General features: G+C 40.8%; 1 protein-coding gene and 1 long non-coding RNA gene across 4 annotated transcripts in view; both read left to right on the top strand.

Moving 5' to 3' along the window:
* The window catches only part of LOC139076425 (uncharacterized), a 536,857-nt gene that overhangs the window by 313,344 nt on the left and 205,103 nt on the right, over window positions 1-18,410 (top strand). The window lies entirely within an intron of this gene.
* On the top strand, window positions 2,504-17,187 carry LOC139076428 (uncharacterized). Of its 3 annotated transcripts, XR_011528031.1 has the most exons (4): window positions 2,504-2,930; window positions 4,052-4,448; window positions 15,023-15,219; window positions 15,655-17,187. It is a non-coding gene; the product is annotated as an uncharacterized lncRNA (long non-coding RNA). The 3 variants fall into 3 exon arrangements; XR_011528032.1 differs by lacking the exon at window positions 15,023-15,219 and having other exon boundaries at window positions 15,655-16,209; XR_011528033.1 differs by lacking the exons at window positions 15,023-15,219; window positions 15,655-17,187 and adding an exon at window positions 11,353-11,535.

Genomic DNA, 18,410 nt, shown 5'->3' with positions numbered 1-18,410 from the left:
TGGCTTCACACCCTAGGCTTTGCATGGTTCTGTCTGGTTCTGTTTGTGGGGCATAGTTTGGGTTCTTTGTAGTTTCTGGGTTGGCTCCTCTCACCTGAAATTGCCTGAAGAAAGAGTGAGGCTCTATTCTGGGTGGCCACCGTCGCTCCTTTCTCAGCTCAGGGGCATTGGTAGTACCCCCCAACCAGCCTCTTTCTGCAGACATCTCCTTGCCCACCCAGGAAGCTCTATTGACCAGAACAGGACTCAAGTACTCACACCGACTCTCCCTCTGTCCTAATGGCCCATACCAGGCCTGGCATAGGAGTGTGGGCCATAGTGCCTCAGTCACAAGAGCAGTGTCAGCCCTTCCCCTGCCTGTTAGATTTCCTGTGGTGGAGTCAGGCCACACCTGCAGTCCTCGTCAGCTTTCTCAGGCGAGAATGGGGAGCCTGTTCCTGCACTTTGAAATTTCAGGGCAGGTAGGCCAAGCTCTCCAAGGTGAGGGAGGAGCTGTGTGACCCTGAGGAAGTACTCTTCCTCTTTTCCTACTGAGGAGGAGAATGATTCTTTGATAAAGGAATGATAGGAAATAATTGTCCTTCCACTACACTTTTCTTCTCTGTTCCTCACGTACATGGGTAAAAATACCCTGAAGTGAGAAATAAAAGTGACATTAGGAGGTTGCTTAGGCAGCAAGTTTGAAGGAATTCATGACGTTCTGGAGGAATGGCCGCTATGATTACCTCCACAGGAAGGAGCCTTCAGAGAAGCCGGAGGAGGCAGCAAGGGAGTGGGTGCTGTCACTTTTTTTTATAGCCGTTTCTTCCCTTACCTCAAATAACCTGGTATGGGGATGTGGTGGCTCTGTCTTCCTGCCTTATTATGTGCTGTGAGATTCCTTAGGCCACGGAGCGCTCGCCGCACACCGATGGGGCAGCTGGCACTGGGGAGAGGAGACGGCTGAGGGGCTGGGGACGGGCTGAGCTCCTGACTCTCAGAAGGTCCTCCTCATGCCTGCAAATTTTGCTCCTCCACAACTGCAAAGTAAAGAGAAATAGGTAATTTCGTGGGTGGGAAAACCATTCTCAACTGCAAAAAATTTGCTTATAGGATTCCCAGAGTTTTAGCTCACAAGTCAGAAATTTCACACTTAACATGAAATTGGCGAGAAGCCCAGAAGTCGCCATTTTTGCTTAGGTACCAAAATTCTAGGTCGATATACTTAAAGAGTAACCAGGGAACTAAAATGTCCTTTGGACTTTAAGATTTGTTTACATATGATCCATTGACATGATTATTTACTTACAAAATGAATTTGGAGTTGATTTTGTTATTTTGAAAAGGTCCAGGAATCACACATTCATTTATTTCTAAGACGTCTTCTGATCACAAAGCATTGAAGTTCTTACAAAGATGTATATAATTAATGATCTGTAGGCATAGTTTCACATCTTACATATTCTTTGTGATAATTAAATATTATAGCGTTTTTCCCTAACTGGATGCACTAGAATCTTATTAAGTGGTTAAGTCAGTCGAATAAAAGCATCTTAGAGGGCTTAATCCTCTCCAATTGGATATGGTAATTTAATACTTGCTACACTTCTACGGCGGGCTGTGAGCTGCATAGGATGAACCAAGACATCATTGTCTGCTCCCATCATCCAGTACATGTGTATGCCCACCTGCACATGCAGGCTCCACATAGGCAATACGCCTTTCAACAATTATAGTCAATACTCATTATCTGTGAATCCTGTATTTGCAAAGTTGCTTATTCACTAAAATTTATTTGTAACCCCAAAATCAATACTTGCAGCGTTTTTGCAGTCATTTGAGGACATTTGAGTTGCCAAAGGGGCACATTCTCGGCAGAGGTCAAACCAGGTGACATTCTGCCTTCTTGTTTCAGCTCTCCTACTATAGACAAGTATCCTTTTCACAGTCTGGTCAGTGCCCTGTTTTCCACACTCATGAGATTTTTATTTGCAATTTTGATGTTTAAAAGGCCCTTAAATGTGGTGAAGTGCTGTCTAGCATTCCTAAGCACAAAAAGTCTGGGATGTGCCTTAGGGAGAAAAGGTGTGTGTTAGCTAAGCTTCATTCAGGCATGAGTTACAATGTTATTGTCTGTCAGTTCAACATTAATGAGTCAACTGTATCTATTAATAAACGGTCTTACAAACATAGAGAACAAGGTTATGTATTGATTGGTTGGTGAAATGTGTGACTAGAGGCTCCTGGGAACCTAACTTTGTGTTTCTCTTAGGAACAGTGGTTCCGTATTCACGAATTCAGTGTTAACAGTGACTTTATAGGACATACTACTGCAAATAACAAGAATCAACTGTACCTGGTTTTGATTGATATATTTGCTAGAGTATCTCTTACTCTTTTGCCTACTGAATTTGATGTATTTACTTAGATAAGCCCCTTTATTCATTCAACACATTTTTACTAGGTGCTTCCTATATGCCAGGCCCTGTTGGGTATTGGTGATAAAACGGGGAGTAAAAATAGCCACAGTCCCTGTCGTACAGGCTAGAGGAAAAGACAGGTTCCGAATACAGAGGTCTATGTCCAATTATAAAAATGGGACAATGCTTTAAAGGCAAAGCACAGGGCATTAGGAGCCAGAGCGTGTATCAGAGAGACCTGTCACTATCTGATGGTGTTAGGGCGTGAAGTTGAGCTAAGATCTGAGGGAGGAAAAGCAGCGAGTTCGGAGTGGGGTAGAGGTGTGGGTGAGCTTCCCAGGCAGAGGCGGCAGCACATGCACAGACTCTGTGGCAGGAGGGTCCATGGCGCCTCCAGGGAACTGAAAGCACGAGAGTGGCTGGGGCCTGGAGACTGAGGAGGGTCTGGAGTGGCTCCAAGTGTAAGCGGGGAACAGTCACACGGAAGCTTGCAAGATCACTGACGACTCGGGTTTTATCTAAACAGCCTAGGTAAGTCATTAAAAGGTTTTCAGCAAGAGCATGGTCAGATTTGTGTTTTTAAACGGTCACTCTTGCTGCAGAGGGGAGAATAGATTGGAGGAGGTGAGGAGCCCGGGAAGCGGGCTCTGGTAGAAGTTCGTGGTGACGTGGGGGTGGGGGAGCAGAATCAGCGGAGGGAAGACACAGGAGTAGGTGTGCTGTGAACTATGGAGAAGGCAGCATTGCAGTTATTCAAAGCAGACTGATCGATACTGAGTGACGTCAGGTGCAGGAGACCGCCACGACCTATCAGATGCTGGCTATGAGAGCGCTGGCATAAGAGCCTGACACGATGTGACGCTCCCCTGCCTCGAATGAATGTGGGGAGACTTGTGGGACTCAAGCGTAAAAATGAAATGCGAGGCTTCAAAGCTCAGTTCCCACATTTGCATGTAATTCCCCTCTAGAATTGCTTTCTTTGAGTAAAGTGGTTTTTCTGCTTTTGAGAATGTGCTTTGAAAAAAAATACAGGGCTGTGCTAATATATAAATGTGTAACAAGACAGTACAAACACAGATAGCAGAATGCAGCTTTAGAAAATTTACTGGCCAGTATGCATTATTATGTGATTGAAAATGACAATATTGATTTTATATCTTACTGCATGTCATGGCACCATTTTATATCACTCTCTGATGTATTTATAAGGTATAAATTATGTTGTTCTGTTTTTTGGAGATTTTTCTTCATGTCAATGAAAATTTTAAATGACGTTTAATGTTCTAAAAAGTGCCATTATAATTGATGAAAGAATGAAAATAATTCATCCTTTAAAATCTGAAGATTAATACATCTACACTTACTTGAGGTAATTTCTACCTCAGAAAAGTATAAACTGGCATTCTTTGGTACTATTTTGTTTTCTCGTCTATTCCGTGTGTTGAATGGGTACGTAAGAAATAAATCTGATACTGCCCAAATGTGCCTTTCCTTTTTGTGCTGCGAAACATTTAGAGAGAGTTCTATATAGAAAAGTGTTTGTGCTTGACCAGTTGGACAGATAAGCTTATGAGGTGAAAATATTGCTCAAGATCTGAGGTTTCCAACTCCACCTTTGTTTCTCTTGTCAATTTATCAAAGTCTTAATTCAGTTACAGGACTCCATATGGTTCTGGAAATACAAATGTGAAAGGAACAGTCTTTGCTTTTTGGAGTCTACTGGAAGAGATGGACATACAAACTAACCTAACCTGACACACTATTAGGGAAAGTTTCCATAAGCTGCTGTGAGAGGAAGAAAAAATACCAGGAAGATTTTCCAAAGGAAGAGCCATTGAAGGCTTGAAGGAAGAGTTGAGATTGCCCAGACACATGGGTCAACATGTGTCATAGAAGGCAGGCATTAAAAACATGGCATATTTGGAAGAGGGTCGTGAATGAGTGGAGAAAGATAAAAGTCTTGCATCAGGAGGCTTTTTTATTCCTCAGAGTCTGCATTTTGGGATGGAAAATTGTGTTGGCTATGCAAGGAGAGACACTATGAATGAGGTATGTCATGTAATTTCGTTTAATCTAAATTAATCAGATAATGAATAGCGTAGACAACGGAATAATGCATTTAGACTTTTTAGAATTAATTTTGGAATCTTATACCTTCTGGGATGTAGATGAAATAATTATGTGGGTCTGAATTTCTTGATAAATTGCTTTCAGGTTTTGAGTAACTTGAAACATTCTCTGTAGGCAGGCCCATTCTCTTCTTTCTCCTTCTCTTTTCTTCCTTTCTTCTCCAAGTTAAAACATAATAAAGATGAATATTTGCTGTCTTCTTTCAGTCATAAAGGTAAGACGCGGGTTTCACAGGTAGGAGGAAGATCATGGTTAAATGCTTTCCTTCTAAGCTCCTATTTAGATTGATGTCAATTCATTCTTACAATCTAGGAAGTAAAATTTTCCCCCTCAGTCATATTTCTTGCTATTTAAAAAAAAATTATAACTGACTGAAAATTCTCTCAGATATATTCTCTATTTCAGAACTATCTGCCAATAGAAAGTCATTCGTCCACAGGATTTCTAAAATCAAACTTTTAACAAAGAGCATGCAAACAGCTTACTTTCAACAGACTATCTCACAGAAAGTAATGCTGAGTATTAACCAAACCATTTAATATAACTACTTAAACACCTACCCTAATTATGAAATTTTGAAGATCCTAAAACAGATTTCATGCAGAGTCTAGGTCTTCTCATATGAAGGAAAACAACATTTTATTATCTGTAAGTTTATTATTCTAAAAGATTTTAGATTTTCTTTTCCAAATTGGATTCAGATCGAACTTCTAAGTAAATAAAAGATCCTTTTCCTCTTCTTTCAGCTGCTCTGACTCTGAAGGCCTTAGTTTCCTTGGGTTGGAGCAGTTTCAACATCTTGAAATGAAACGACTAATTAAAATGTTTTTGTTTTTGGCTTTGAGTCTTTCTTTTTGTCTGGCTGAAGTTCTGTCTTCTTTTGCTGCAGCCAGTGCAGCGTATTCCCATGTCTAAACTTTGTTGTGGAAAATACCATTGGTTGGGCAACAAAAAAACATGAATGAATGAAGCATTTGATAATTGGCGATCTACCTTTCTCTGCCTGATACCAAGTAGGAGAGATGCCGAAAAGCCATCATCACTTTCTCATAACTTCATACCAATCAGGCCCTGTAACAAAATATTTTCTTTAGTGACTATCAACTTTATGTAGTATCTTCTGTCCTATGTTTATGAGTGCTTATGGATTTTAGAAAAAATAACATTTTATCAACATTTTTTGAGAGCCTATGTTTGCCAGGTTTTCAGAATATCATACACTTTGATATTATTTTTTGGTTATTATTTACCCTCCCCTCTAGATGTAAGCTCCTTTAGGCAGACTGCTTGACTTTCTTTCTCACTGTTGAATCCCCCCATCCCTAGGGTGTAGAGTGTGAAACATGGTTAAATACCAAAAAAAAAAAAAAAATATTAACTGAATGAATGAATGGATGGGCTGAACAGACATAGTGTCTGCATTCAAAAGCAACACAGACAAATGGGGGCAGAGAAGTGAACCAGCAGAGGCATTCATAAAAAGCTATGGAGTATAAATGGTGGACCAATTCCCATGTGTTTAGGACGGACAGGGAACGTCAGGAATTGGTTCACAGAGGAGACGCTGTCTGAACAGTATCTTGTGGAGTAAATCAGAGTTCCATAGCAGGCCTGGAACAAAGAGAGAGAGGAATGTATGCCAGACAAAGAAAACCACAGTGACAAGGCATGCATACTTTGTGACCATGTTCAATTTGAAATATTTGGAGAACATAAGGGAGACATTCCCCGTGAATTTGGAGCTCAAGATAAAGTCTTTTAATGTAATCTCCTTGCTTAATCTTCTCTCTCTATAGATATATTTTTCCAAATATAGTGTTGGGGACCCTGTGAACACTAAATAAATGACAATGCAGACTGATTAGATTTAGCTTAAAGAACACCTAATGCAAAATTGTGTAGAATGACTTAAAAGTGTACAGTTGAGAGAGTGGAATGCAACTTTTTAAAAAGGGTCTTCAAAATGTTGTTGCCCATTTGAGAAGGACTATGACCATGTGTTGACCCTCTCATTCCTACACACAGGAGGCATCACTACTTCCAACAATTTATTTTGTGTGAGTCATGTCAGATATTAGTAGAAAGGATTTGGGGGGTGTGTTATTATCCTTATTCTTTAAGAACTTACAATATAATGTATACTTTTCCACATTAAACATAAAAGGACACTAAATAAACAAAATTTAAAACAGCATTGAGAGTAGGTCTGCCATAATGGGCTTCACAGTGTTGAAGACATTTAAAGAGTGAAGGGTAGAAGAAGCTCAGATACTTTGAGTTCAATCCTGACTGATGAGTCAGTACAGAAAGTGCGGTTGCCTTGTGCATGCTGACTGACACATGGACTAGTGGAGCCTCAGAAGCTTTCTCACCAAGAAGATAATTTGGGGAGATATAAATGGGCAATGGCTGAGTTTGGAAAAGTGGGAAGGTGGGAGGAGGGAGGCCAGCTGAGTGTTGAAGGAGGGCAGGAATGTAATTGTGGCCAAAAGAAGTTAAGTAATCCAGGGCACTGAGGGAGAAGGGTTTAAAGGACAAGGAAAGGAATCTGGACACTTACTGTAGAGGGAATTATAAATATTTAGTAAATATTTCCTTTCTCCAAGAAAATAATATTGTCATGGTAAAAATGCTATAGTTCTGTAATAAACATTAGGGGTTATAAATCCATCTATCTAATCAAATCCTGACTTTGATATATCATTATTTTAAAACATCTTTCTCAGGTAGGGTCTTTCTGCATGATAGAGTATATTATCTACTTGAAAATTCCCTTCCATGTGTATTGTGGTGAGCAGATGTATTTGTATTTCAACACGGGCATGCTGAGATCTTTAACGTGGGAGCCTTAAAAGTCGAACTCCTCTGATTATTTTTTAGCCATTGAATCCAGGAAGTGTGGGAACTGGGAGTCCTGTTCTAGTGACCTGTGGAGTATGCGCTATGTTTGTCTTCTCTGCTGAGATAGTCATCAATTATGTGTGCTCTAAACGCATACTAATCTTTCTTTTAGAAGAAGGTTAAAGGATGTCGAGAATGTATCTCTGTGCTCCAGCTTATTAAGGAGAATGAAAAATCCCTAGAGAAGATGGAAAGAAAATAATTCAGGGAGCATGCTAAAAATAAAAATATATTCTGAAGTAAGAGGGAGTACTGGGAAAATCAATACCATTATTAAGAGGTTCAGAAGTGAATGAATGTGACATTGGGGAAAAAGACAAGGAAAAATATTATCATCAGTATAGCATGACATGAAACTCTGCCCAAAAAGCGAACAATGTGCTATTATTCTGGGACTATTAAGAAGGATTTCTAAGTATTAGTGAGTGAGCAGAATCCAGCTGGAACATCAAGAGGAAATGACCCACACATCCCCCCACCCCAAGCACACACACACACAGTGATGGATGCCCAGTGACCCTCCTATTTCCAACTACCCAATGGATACGCTTTCTGAGTGCCCACTTGGGAGTGTATGTCCCTATAAAAATGAACTTAGGACATATTTCCAGTGATTTGGAAGATCTCAATAGGAAGCTGATGGACTGATAGGCATAGAATATGTAGTTTCTTCTTCCAAAGTGATGACTTTGAAAAGTAGATAGGAAGATACAGGAAATAATTGATGGCGGGATATAAGTGGTAAAATAAAATAATTTGGTCCTCTGGTGTGTGGTTTATGATAACAAAATGATAAGGAGGAGATAGCATTCCATGAAGATTGGGAAGAAAAAGTTCAGGAAAGTAGCTGACTGAATTTCTTAGTGCAAGGACCATATTTTATTAATCTCGGCATCTTTGGCACTTACTATAATGCTTTACGTATGGCAGCAGCTTAAATTTAAGAGGGTTTAATTTAAGAGGTAGAAAGAAGAAAGCATTAAGAAAAAGAAATCATAAATCACAATTCTATAAGTGATAGTAGGTAAGAACAAAAACAAAAACATAACAACAACAAACTAAAGTGCCAGAGGTGTCCAGTTATTGTCATGAGAAAACAGCGGAGAAACTGGTCAGGAGCAATAACTTACGGCTGGACTTGTACACACGGAAGTGCAGAACAATGCGGAGTTCAAGCAAAATGAGCTTGAAATGTTAAGAGAGGAAGCAGAAATTATCTCAAAGCTATCGCTATGTTTCAGTGAACCAAAATAATAGAAGACTACACACTGTTCCAAGGAAATACATTTGATACTGATGGGGATTTGGCAGGATAAATCAACAACGTAATTCAACTTAATAGTGCGCTTGTGCAGGGCATATCAAGATATGAAGACGACTAAGACATAATATTTGGTATCAGAGACTTCACAATCACAAGTGGGGATGGATAAGTAAGCATGTAACTAAAGTAAAAAGTGATAAGAACTATAACTGATGTGCCCAAAGGGCTGTGTATTCGTTTCCTGGGGCTACCATAACCAAGGACCACACACTGGGTGGCTGAAACAGCAGAATCGTATTGGCTCACAGCTCTGGAGGCTAGATGTCTGAAAGGAACGTGTCAACAGGGTCGGTTCCTTCTGAGGGCTGTGAAGATCTGTTCCATGCTCCTCTCCTAGCTTTTGGTGGTTTGCTGGCAATCTTTGGTGTTCTCTGGCTTATAGAAGCATCAATCTGATCTCTGCCTTCGTTTGCACATGGTGTTCTTCCTGCGAACTCGTCTGTATCCAAATTTCCCCTTTTTATAAGTTTGCAGTCACCTTGTATTCGGCCCCACTCGGATGACCTCATCCCAACTTGTTGATCTACAAAGACCCCGTTTCCAAATAAAGCCATGCTCACAGGTACCGGAGGTTAGGACTTCAGTATTTTTTGGGGGGGCAATGCAATTCAACCCATAATAGTCCATGAGAACATTGGAATCATTGTGGCATATAGCACAGCTTCTCAAGCATGGTGGAGAACAGTAACAATAGATTTAAAAAAATTGTTTTAAAATACAAAATTGGCACAAAGGTGAGAAATAAAATGATTAGAAAGGGGGAGGTCTGCCCATTCAGTTAAGAAATTGTTTTTAAAGATACAACTTGATCTATTAAGTTCACTAACCATTTACTGACCATATACTACGGGCCAGATGCCATGTGAATCACCAGAGACACAAAATTGATAAAATAGTCACCATGTCCAGAATATCTAATAAATAATTACTGTGGCTGAAAAGTTTCTTTCTTAGTACATAGAGAGAGTAGTGCAACTGGGACCGTGGAATTAATTCCTATTACCTGGAAATAAGGAAAGAACTTACTTCTGATTAAACAGGAAATTAGTGAAAACTTAGGAGAAAATGACCACATCATTAAGATATTATTATAATGAAAGAAGGAAGATTAAGTATAATCAGACATAACCCCACATGTAAGAAAGCAAATGTTACAAAGCTCAGGGAAAAATAGTCATAGTTCTCAGGCTAGAGAAAACCCTAGAAGGCTAGAAGTTTCTAGGCTGCAAGTGTCATCCCGTGAGCTGCCCCAGGCCTTGCGAGGTGCTGGGCAGATTGCTGGGCTCTCACAGCTCCGGGATTTGGCTTTCTCATCCAGCACCTGGGGCTCTGTGGAAGTTGAATACATCCTTGTGAGTCTGTTACAAGAGAAGTGTAGAAGACACGCACACGTAAAAATAAGAAATCACACTTTCACATAAGATTATGAAAACCTGAAATCAGTTTTTGACATAAAAAACCTTCAAAACATGGGCATTTAGTTAGTTTTCAGGTTTGCATTATTAGAAGTGAGGCTGACATGAACACATTTTTAGATATGGGCTTTGGGTATTTGTCTGCCTGTTTCTGTAGGAAACGTATAACTCTTTAGCTGCATTCAGTCTCATTCACCTTAAATCTCCCTTCCATGCTGCAGCCAGCGTGAGCCACGTGACATGAGCATCTCTTCAGTGTCTTCCCATTGTCTGCAGACTAAGTGTTTACGTGCTTTTTGTGACTAATCCCAGCCTCAGTGCCCACACTTCATCTCTAGTCATACTGAACAACTTGCAGAAATCGATTTTACAGCTCTGCCTGTGCTCCTGCCAGTCCCTTTTGCTCTTTACCTGACTCCATCTCTCTCGCCTTTCAAGATTCCAGAAGCTTCCCTGAATTCCCAGGCTGGGTTAAGTGCCATCTCGTTTTCTACAGCATCCTATGCATAACTCTAACTCAGCAAAGGCATCAAAATGATCTCTCGATGGTCCCTCTGTGCCCCTGGTGGGTTAGGCGCCCCCTGAGGACAGGTGCAGGATTTCTCCCCTGTGTAACCAGACAGCACTGAGGGTAACACCTGATGTGTAGCATGTCAGGCTTAATGCATGTCAAGTTTTAATGTTCATACCGTGGAAATAAGCTGACTATCTTCACTGATGGGTCATCGCATCACAGATTTCATTGGTGAGATTTGACAGTTTGGGACAAGGAAAGCGTGGGAGGTTGGTAGGCCTTTCAGAACCTTCTATGAATGAGATGACCTATGTAGTATCAACCAGAACATCATGGCCCAACGTAAGTGCTCAATAAACATTTGTTGAAATTGAACGAAAGCAATCATTTATTTATTTATTCATTCAGAAATCTTTTATTCAAAAACTGCAATGTCCCCATTACTAGTGCTGGGGATACCAAGAGATGTAAGTTGAGGAGGATGTATAAACAAAGCCTTACAGTGTAATATGAGGAGTTTTATTATAATTTGCTGTCTAATGTGCTGTAAGGGAACATAAGAGGGAGAAGCTAACTCTGTCAGATGGCATAAGAGAAGGTGTGTGGGCTGTTTGCCTATTTTCTCTCAGATGCATTTTCTGCCCTTCTCTGCCCTGCATTGTCATTCAGGGAGCTATATTTCCAAGACTCCCATTTCTCCTGGCTTCCAAGGAGGCTGGTGAGGAGGCACGGCCGATCACCGAAGGACCAGGTGAGGGGCTGAATCGCAGTCTCTCTCTCCTATCTCTCTGCTCAGAGCAGCATTTGCAGCAGTAGCTGCTGAGTCTTCTCCATGGCTCCAGGTCCTGCCAGGTAGGCCTACTGTCCTTGCGGCTTCCTCCAGGCGGCCCAGCTCCTTGGCTCTGGAAACACTGTCTTCTTCCTGTACCCCTCTTGGCTTTTCTAGTCTCTTGGCTGCCCCTCTGAGAGCCTCCTTGGCTTTTCTATTACCGGTGAAATGCATATCCAATAGTAAAGTCATCAAAATACCTGAAGTGCTGTTTCCTGACTCAAGCTTGGCTGATTCAGAAGATTCCCAAAGAAGGGCACATTTCAAAGCTAATGTGGGATTGTTGCCAGAGATTATATTCCTTTTTATACTTAGTAGTCTGTTATTGTCCTGTTTGGTGGCTGAGGACAAAATTTTAATTTACCCTGGACTCAGATTTCTTACTTAAAAAAACTCATAAAAATATAATGTGTTTAGCCATCTTGGAATTCATTCATTCAGCCAACAAATTTTGTTGAAGCTCTACTCCTTGGAGGTACCATGCCAGCCCTGAGGATATAATTACAATCAGGACAAGTGTGATTCCTGCTCTAGAGAGCATCACAGACCAGTGAGATGGAAGATGCCTGTAACACCTTCACTTAGAAGATGCTGGCTCTGGTAGTTGTGCCTTACTATTCACATTTCCTTTAAAGCATCCATTACCTTTCCCAAATCAGTGTTAGTAAATGACCATGTAATTATTTGAAGATCACAAAGCGTGTGGAAAGCTCGCATTAAAACTAGATGGAGACAATGAATGTTCTTGGTCCAAATGGCTTTATAAATTAAACCAAAAAAATTGTAAAATTTGTACAGTTTTGAATAACCCCAAAATGATTTGCTGTAACCTTCTTAATCAATACACCTGTAATTAGGGAACAAATGTGTCCTCTTTGTGACTCACTCTCTGAGTGAAATATGTTTGGCAAGAATTTCTTTTCAGAAATTGCTTTTGTTCCGGAAATGTTTGCCATTTCTTTATGTGCTGGGACAGGGTCTTTTACATTTAAGAATGAATGATTATCTCAAAGGGATGAGGGGTGAGCTTAATCAATCCCTTATTCTGTAAGTGGGAACATATCAAATGCATTGCATTTTGATCAGGAGAGATCTTATTTTTACATACTTTAAGAATATAAATTTTAATATCCTTCAGAAACATATTTCAGTCTCAGGAAGCTTTTTCATCTTATCCAAACCTCCCAGGCTGTTCTTAGCAAAGACGAAGGACAATTGGCTACAGTGCTCTGTATAATAGACTAAAAATCTAACTATGTGTTTATTGACTCTTTCATTCAAAGAGTTTTTATGGAGCGTCTACTACTTAGAGCTAGGCTGTGGGATAAAATAGTGAGCAAAGCAGACATTGCCTCAGCCCTTGAAAATTACTTTCATGGCCAAAGGATCTTTGCTTCTTATTTTTTTTCTTAGATCAATTTTTCCAACCCATAATTTCTATTCCTACCTGTCCCGCTCACGTGCTGCATGGCATTGGGCAAGCCAAAGAGCTCTGTAAAATAAGTTTCCTCAATCTGTAAGTGGGGATGATTATAGTCTTTACCACAGAGAGCTGTTCTGAGGCTTGAATGAGCTAATAGACGCTCAACAAATGTTGGCTTTCCCATAGCCGTTATTATTTCTGTGGTCTCTACAGTTGCTCTCTTCAGTCAATACGGCCACTAGCCACATGTGACTACTTAAATGGAAATTAGTTAAGATCAAATAAAGTTAAAAATTCGGCTCCTCAGTTGCACTAACAACATATCAAGTTGCTCAATAGGCATGTATGGCCACTGCAGCAGATGTAGAACATTTCCATCAATGTAGAAAGTTCTGGTGGACAGTACCGGTCTCTAGAGCCCATAAGTGAGAGAGAGAGAGAGAGACGAAAGGGACACAGACCCCAAAGATCATTGACTGGTGCACAGAATCGGTAAAACTGGGCCAGCCTTATTTCTGATGGGTTTGCTCAAGTTCCATCTGTACAGACAGTCATTTCTTTCTTGTGGACTTTTTGAGGAGCTCTATCACACAGTGTTTAAGAACGCACGTGCTGGAGCTAGACTTCCTGGGCTTATATCTCAGATCTTACTACTTACTAGCTGTGTGATTTGGGACAAGTTTTAACTTCTGTCCCTGCATTTCCTCACAGGTAAAATGGGAAATGATACAGTACCTACTTCATGAGCAAATCCATATAAACCACTGAGAACGGTGCCTGGCTCTATGAAACTCTCAATAAGGCAATATTACTGGGAACTCTGGTGGGCACGTGTGGTCTGTGTGCACATAATTTCCACCAACACTGAGTATAGCCAGCTTTGCCTTTTTCGGGGCTATTGTTAGAAGGCCCCTTCATTTATTTAACTTTTCTGAGTCTGAGTTCATTTATTTTGAAAATGGAAATAATACTATATACTTCCCAGGGTTGGGTTGAGCATTAAGTGAGATAATGTATGTGAAAGCAAAGGCACACTGTAGGCATTTAATAAATGTTATTTCCTTTTTACCTTTTTTTTTTTTATTAGAACCACTGAAACATACAGGACATTCTGAATATTATGGTTGATTGCCCTGTAGGGTTATCTAACCTTTCATGTGAACATAAAACAGAGTGCCCTGTAAGATAACACAGATTTTGTGAAGCAGATAATCTATTTTCCTTCCTGACATTCTGATTCCCATTTTGTATGCTTTTAGGGCAACTCAGATTGCAGTACGTTTTCAATTACCTAGCCAATGGATGAGAGAAATGGTGAAAATAATCTAATACAACAGATAACCCAAATCACAGATGGAAGCAAAAATCATTAATATTCATTTATTTTAAAATGTTTGCTGATTCAATTCACATTTATCAAAAGTCTTCCAGATGAAATATTGTGTTTGGTGCTATTTGTTTCAGAATACTTTTGGCAGCAGATTTACCCTAGCACTTGTTCAGTTTGGGCTTATATTTAAATTGGTTTACAGTCCCTAAACACAGAGGGACTAATGTTAGAAGATGGAGCAGTCTGCGGGTAGAGTGGTAATAGGAGGGAGTCAGGCTGAGATTAAAAATTCACAATAGTCTATGCGTAATTTCATTTGTAAAATGCTGACTTCCCCGAAAGAAAGTAAAGTTCCTTATTAATGTGTATTTTTAGTATTCCATGAGCAGTACTTTCAGCCTCAGAGAACCTGAGGGATGTTTCCATGCAACTGAGCACTGCCCTCTCCATGTAGGCTACAGTGATGACTTTCAATCAGGTGCCTCCAATGGGCCGTTGAGAGAGTACTGAGCACGGGGATGTGGATATTGACCAGTGTGAGCATACAGGGAGCACAGGGTGCTGAAATGACGATGTGAAGACTTAGCCAGATCACCTTCTTCTTCACGTGATTCTCTTCTGAAGTGGAGGGTGGCATGACTGCACAACTCTACACAGGAACTTCAACTGATAAGCAACAATGCCTCTCCTCTGTGAATCATTAAATTGGCCCTAGTGATTTAAGATGGAAATATCCGTTTATTGGATTTAAATGTAGGTCTCATTTGCTGGTGCCCCAAGAAGACTTGGGAAATGAAGGGCAACAAAGCCAGAGCAAACTCATGAAATACACTTTGGCCTCAAGAAGAAAGCTTTTGAAATCTGTGAAGTGTGATTTCAGATGTCAGCGTGCTTTGGGGGTTGGGATGAGCAAGTTCCACTCCTCTCCTTTGGAAAGCTGGGCAGCGTTTGGAGGTAATCACTCAAAAGCACATCATCCTCATTAAGGGTTCTAGCAATTAAGAGGAGTGAGTTCTTGGTGGATGTAGTGAGACGAGGTGGGATAACGTAGAGTTTGGGGGGAGGGGGCATTGACTTGGCACTTCTGCACCCGTGGTTGGGGTAGAGACAATTTACATTTTGGCATAATTTTTGACAAAGTTGGGGATGAATGGTTGAATACTTTGATGTGGCATTTACATTCAGCTGAGAGTTCAATGTAGAAAGCCTATAATTAAGATATTTAGCAACATGGGATTTCGAACATTCATGGTTTCTCTTGTGAAGAACACGGGGCAGCAGGTTTAAGGGTGCCAGTGGCCCCAGAAGGTGGACAGAAGACTAAGGGAATATTCGTATTTTTCTGTCTCATGTTGGCTAATCAAAATGTTCCTTCTGTTTTCCTCTCAGAAATCATCAGTGTATCAGAAAACACGCATCTCTATGATCTATCCTGAATCCAAATAGGAAAAAATGAAATGAGTGCTTTTCCCCCATTCAGAAATCTTTTTTATTGCACCATGAAGAAATAAATGTCTACCAAAGGGAAATGAAGAGGAGCTAAGCGGAGAATCTAATTGCCCACTTCAATCACTCCCACACAAAATGCCTGGCTAAAGGATGGGCAGGCAGAGCAGCAGCATTTTGGCAAAAATTTTAAATAAAAAGGGAAAAAATTGTTCCAGCAGGAGTTCTGTAGAAAAATGGAGACAGCTGCTGCATTTTCTCCAGCCCGCTATCTCTTTCAGCCAGACCAAAGACAATCCAGCTCTTGGCTTAATTAATCACTTGCTGGTTATGATTGTGGAGGAAAGTGGGGCTCACTATTGCTCTCTTAGCCTAGGAGCAAAATTTCCAAAGAGAAGTGGAATGTGTATCAATGGAGGAAAAGAAACTCTTCCCAAGAGACCAGAATGGGATTCTTTCTAGTGTTTCCTCCTCAGTGGCTTTCACTTTCATTTTAAGGCAAGTTTGCACAGAGCCCATTCTCCATTCAGTCCAACCTCTAAGCACCCACATAAACTCAAACTCAGATTAACAATACTATCTCTTTTTTTTTGAGGAAGATTAGCCCTGAGCTAACATCTGCTGCCAATCCTCCTCTTTTTGCTGAGGAAGACTGGCCCTGAGCTAACATCCATGCCCATCTTGCTCTACTTTATATGTAGGACGCCTACCATAGTGTGGCTTGCCAAGCAGTGCCATGTCCACACCCAGGATCTGAAACAGCGAACCCCAGACTGCCAAAGCGGAATGTGCAAACTTAACCTTTGCGCCACCAGGCCGGCCCCTGATGAAACTGTCTTAAAGTTGTGTCCTAATCTCTCTTTAAAATTTCCAATTCCTCATTCAAAGAGTTGATGAGATTCTCTCTCCTCCATGAGGTCCTCCTTGATTAATTCAGACACCCACATGATCTGAACACCTCAGGGCCAGGGTAAACTCAGCCTGAGGAAGAATCATGGGACCTCATGGAGATCAATCCTGAGAGTTGAAAGCACAAGGATAGAGCCAGTCAGAGGCAAGGAAGCCAGAGGTCAGTTTTGAAAAGCAGCCCAGAGTCAGACTTGAATGCAATATAAGGGCTATAGTTAGGACACAAGGCTGTGACTAAGAACTTGGAACTACACAATTAAATCAGGAACCTAGGTTTAATGCTAAGAGGGCCAGGTCAGGATATTGACCTTGAAAGAGATGAACTCCGCGGGGTCCACCCTGGTTGCTGGCACAGTGTTGTGGAATGAGAGGGTTGGAGCCCATGAGGTTCTTGAACACCTCTTCTTGCACAGAGTACTAATTAATGCATTTTTCTGCTTTCTTATGTAACCCTAATAAACCAGGGGTTTGTTTCCTTAAGGAGGCCAAGTTGGAGAAGCTCAATTGCTGTCAAAATATAAATAAAAAAGAAATCCATTTTTAACCTGCATCTTTTAAAGAACTTTCAAGGGGATCTGATTCTACACTGGCTTCTTCTCTTCAATTCTCGCGCGCCCTGCAGCCTTTCCCATAATAAACTGCAAACCTTCCCTGCTGCTCAGTCCAAGAGGGTTTCTTCCTCCTGCCCCACCCTGCCTGAGCCCTTTATCAGGTAGATCAGGAAACCTCTCACTTTGCCTTACAGGTTCCTTCTCAATCTGTTCAGTCCCTCTCATCCCCTTCTCTAGATTCTATATCGGAAAGATCCGGGGCCTGGCCCAGCCCAGCCTGTTGGCAGGCAGGGGGCTGAGGAGGAAGGCAGCACACAGTGGCTCAGTGTTCAGCCTCAGCTCCGCCTTAGGTTTTTGTCTTTTGTGTTCACCCACGTGGATCCTCTAGTTTTTGATGAGTCCTGTAAAGTAGTCTGTCCCATCCCTGGCCCTTTCCACGTTTAAATTTCTAGAGGATAAGGTGTAAAGTATTAGGCACTTTTGAATAATTTATAATGTGAGGCAAATAAGCTATTACTAATCAGAACGTTGGTGGGGAAGATTAGATCTAACACGACTCAGAGAAAAGTTGAAAGCAGGGCTGAATCTCATTGGGTAGGTGTCCAGTTGAGTCAGGGGTGCTGGGAGGGATCAAAGACGCTGGCTTATCTACTCAACTTCTTAATGACCTCACACAGTATCATATTTGTATTGAGGACATACATAAGGTAGTGTTGTTATAGAAACAAAACTCTAAAGGAAATAGGAGACATTTAAGGGGGGATATTAATAATAGATACCATTTAGTGAACACTCACTATATGCCAGCCTCTTTGACAAATGCTTGATAGTTCTAATAAAGCCTTGCAATGTAGCTATTTATCCCCATTTTACAGTAGTAGAAACTGAACGTCTTTTTGAAGAATTTATCTAAGGTCATGCAACAAGTAAGTGACAGAACACTAAAGTAAACCATGCTTTCTTCATTATTTAATCTTGATACAGTAATACATCCACCCATATACAGCATCTATGCCTCATGCGACTATATGTACTAGATGCAGGACGCAGAGCTAATATACAGCATCTATACCTACGTGTTTATTTATTTACTTGTTTATACCTAGATCTATATATCAGACTAAGATCGAACTGCTAGGGAATATAAGGGGCAGCGAGTTGGGATTGTTATGACCAGAGGATCGAATTTCATCTGGAACAAAACTCAGCCTTAGAAGAGGTTTTCGAAAGGACAGAATT

Source organism: Equus przewalskii, chromosome 16, assembly GCF_037783145.1.
Source record: "Equus przewalskii isolate Varuska chromosome 16, EquPr2, whole genome shotgun sequence".
Lineage (NCBI taxonomy): Eukaryota > Metazoa > Chordata > Mammalia > Perissodactyla > Equidae > Equus > Equus przewalskii.
Note: the sequence above shows the minus strand (reverse complement) of the source record. Positions and strands in the feature narration are given on the sequence as shown.